Source organism: Hakea prostrata, chromosome 2, assembly GCF_041222555.1.
Source record: "Hakea prostrata isolate BN-2017 chromosome 2, UWA_Hpros_2, whole genome shotgun sequence".
Lineage (NCBI taxonomy): Eukaryota > Viridiplantae > Streptophyta > Magnoliopsida > Proteales > Proteaceae > Hakea > Hakea prostrata.
In genome coordinates, this window is record NC_142601.1 from 40,467,863 (window position 1) to 40,471,550 (window position 3,688).

The 3,688-nt window shown below is 37.6% G+C and overlaps 1 pseudogene; it reads right to left on the reverse strand.

The window, feature by feature from the left end:
* Positions 1-812: 812 nt before the first annotated feature.
* LOC149024348 (cation/calcium exchanger 1 pseudogene) lies at positions 813-2,920 on the reverse strand (annotated as a pseudogene).
* Between the last annotated feature and the right edge of the window lie 768 nt (positions 2,921-3,688).

The window sequence follows — 3,688 nt, forward strand, 5'->3', positions numbered from 1 at the left end:
TTGGATTAGTTATGATCCAACGATGTAATGGACCTTTTATTAGAGAGTTCAATTAACCATAGAATCTAATATTACCTATAAATACTAGTTGTAAGCAATGGTTTGAATATTCCAAACTAGATACTTAAATTGTAATGCTTTAACCAACTTTCTGTTTAAACCCTGAATATCAACAACAATAACCATCATCACTCAGATTCTACTATAAATATCCCTCATGTACCTCCTGTAGTGATAATATTCAATCATTGCTTCTTTATACTCCAGTTTCTCAGCTTGGAATTCTAAAACCCCATCCTTGGGTGGTGTCATTTATAAATCCGACTTAATTGTCAAAAATAGCTACCCAACCCCACGGTTAGCTTGCTCTCACTTTTCTCGTGTATACAAGCTCCCAGCCTGGCAAGAGTTCAACCATGTATGTATGATTCAATAAAAGGTCAAATTCAGTCGCAACACGCGTCAACAATAATATGAAATCATAAGAAAATTTTCTATAATAAAGTGTACCCATCTATATCAGACGGGCTGATTATGACGCCACACCCAAGAAATGCACATATGTTTTTTTGGGTTTTAGTTTACCAAAAAAAGTCATGGTTTTTAATTTAATAAAATCTCAAAAAAAAGAACCAGGTTGTTCTAAGCTCATTAGGATTTAGGGTCAGGTTAAGCCAGGCTAAGATATTTAAGTTTCAGGATTTTAAAGAACGACCCCAAACCATCCCTATTGCACTATGGATGTGTATAATCATAATGCAAAAACTTAAAAGGCCTTCTGAAGCTTGAATTGAAATATAGGTTACCTTCATTTAACATTGTTATATTTCCCAGCTAACAATCTACACAGTATAACCATGAATCAGCTCTCTAGCAGTCAATCATGGACAAGAAAACCAAAAGACTGAAGAAAAAGGAAACACAGCAGATAATGATGGATCAAATGCCTGAATAACTCTCAAAGAAAGAGATGCCAGGTATATTGCCAAAAGTCCTATTCCCAAAAACCCATCAATCTTCATGTTTCTCTTTGGCAGAACAATGAGAGCCCAAACCAAACCAGCAACCAAGAGGACTACTGTCTCCAAGATCAGAGGATCTTTGGGTATCGAAACACTAGATGGATATGCACGCCAACAAGAGACAATAAGAGACATCCCCAACCCTATCAATGTGTTGAAAATGGGTCCTGCATAACATCCTGAAATAGCCACCTGTACTCCATCAGACCCACCACTCACAGCAACCATTGTACAATTTGTTATCAAATCCCCTAATGAGTTTCCCCAAGCAAGCAATGTTAGCCCTAGAATTGAAGGGCCTATCCCAATTACATAACCAAGTGAAATCAGCAACCCAATTAATTCCTGAGCTGTGATGTAACTCCAAGTTATACTCATCAAGAAACCTGCAACAAGCCATGGGAAGATATGTTCCTTTGGAGGATGAGCTTTCTCTGTTGTGAGGAAAGCAAGTATCCCACAAATAATCCCTAACAAACCTCCAATTGCATATACCACAAGGCCTGCTTTAGAACCTATGCTGCTTCCTTCCACAGAGTTCCAAAGGGTTGCCAAGAAAACTGGTGCTAATGTAACTGAAGCAACTGCAAAGGGCTTGGACCATCTCTCCTCACAAACAACAGGGATGGTCAATCTCCTTGCTAAGTACAGTGGTAGGCTTACTACTAACCATAACCTACCAAAACAAGCTGATGATGATGAGTTGGAAGAGAAACAAATTCTGCCACAACAAGCTGCTTCTGTCTCCTGGCAATAATCTTCAGGATCATGTCTTCCAACACAAATTAAGTCATCTTTCTCACAATCTTCTAAAATGGGTAGAACCAATTCTTCTCTAGGATTGATCCCAAAGTCCTGTGTCTTGTTCCTTCTATGGCGATGCATAAAATAGACAGCAAACACATAAATGAAATAGAGCGAAACAAAAGCCGATGCTCCCCAAATATTGATTGATCCAGCCATCATAATAGCAGATAATGATAAAACTCCTAAAAGCAAGAAGCAAACATCTCTTATGAAGTCCGATTTATCGATTGAATACTGATGAGGCCCCATGAAAGTGCTTATGATTCCAACAACTACACAGGAGACAAAGGAAGCACCCCCAACTACACTGTTGAGGCCCACACCGCGAGCTCCAGTTCCAGTGAAGGAAGCTAGGCTAGCAAAACTATCAGCTGCACCGTTGCCTAGAGAAAGAAGAGTTACCCCAGCTATGGCAGGGGAGAGTTTCAGAACCCTTGATAAGTTCTCAAGAGAAGAGCAGAAATACTCAGAAGCTGTGTTTCCAAGAAGGTAAAACAACACAAGAAGCCACAACGACAGCATAGAATAGGCCAGAGGAGGCCATCGCCCCAAAATGCAATAGAATAGATATAGATAGTTAATAAAGCCTTGAGTCACGCATGGTTTATTTGATTTGAGGAATGAGCAGACCGATTTGTAGTCTTTAAACCTCTCCAGATCATTACAAACAGGGTCTTCGGTGGCATTGAAGAAATTTGAAGGCTGGGAATCAGTAGAACGAAGAGACCCTTGTGCTTTAACGGCGAAAATAGAAATTGAGAGAAAGGAGATGATCAGGAAAACCAGATGCTTCTTGAGATGGATCTTAGGAAGTAGAGTATCCATTAAAATAGCTCGAATGAAACCTCTGATCAGAAATTTAGGAACAGATCAACTTCTTGACAGAGAAAATGGGTTTTTCAAAGCAGGGTATGGCTTCATTCCATACTTGAAGAAACTTGTAGAGAACTTCTTATCAAAAACAAGTTTACGCCAGAAGAAATCTATAACCCTTTGCTTTCAGTGGGATTATTTTGATCTGGGCCATCCTGATCTGGGCTAAAGCACTTGATTTTGGATTCTCGTTTGAGAAGCCATTGAAGCATCATGCAGGTGCCATTGAACGGGTGGAGGATTATGATTCACCAAAACAGTTATAGGTACACGCGTCCGATGCATAGATTATTGTATGTAAGTTACTACTTTATGTCACTATAGTAGTTATAAATCTGTTACGTTCTATATTTAGTTACTGCATCTCTATCCTAGATCTGTATGACTTGTCCCATTCTCCTTTTTCTGTCGCTTGTTATTCTGCATTCTGTTCTTCTTCATTCTAAAATAGCCATGGCTAAGAAAAGGAAAACAAAAGTAAAACTCATCTTTGTTGTTGTAGAATAGTAATCAAACGGGTAATTCTTTTGGAAGTGGGGTGATCCTTACTTTCAATTTTAGTTGGATAATGTCACTTACCTTTTCTCTTACTAAGCAAATATATAAAACAACTCATTTAAGTGAACTTTTTCCATTAAATTTAACTTTACGTTAAATATATTTTTTTGGTGTCCTTTTAGTTGTTTGATAATTTAAAAAAAAATTTTATTTTAAACTTCGTAATAATTTGGGTTTGGGTTTTAACTTTTAACTGTTATAAATAATATTTATTATGGATGTCCATTACCCCAAAGAGATTGTACTTCCAATTGAAGATCTCAATTACCTTAGCATGCAATATTGGTGAAGATCACAACCATCTCATTACACAATATTGGCAGTCAATATTTCCATTCTATGCACCTTCTATCTTGAGCGGCAATCTATCTTTCCATATCAAGAATATTTTATTGTGTGCAAGAATCATATATTGTATTTCCATATCA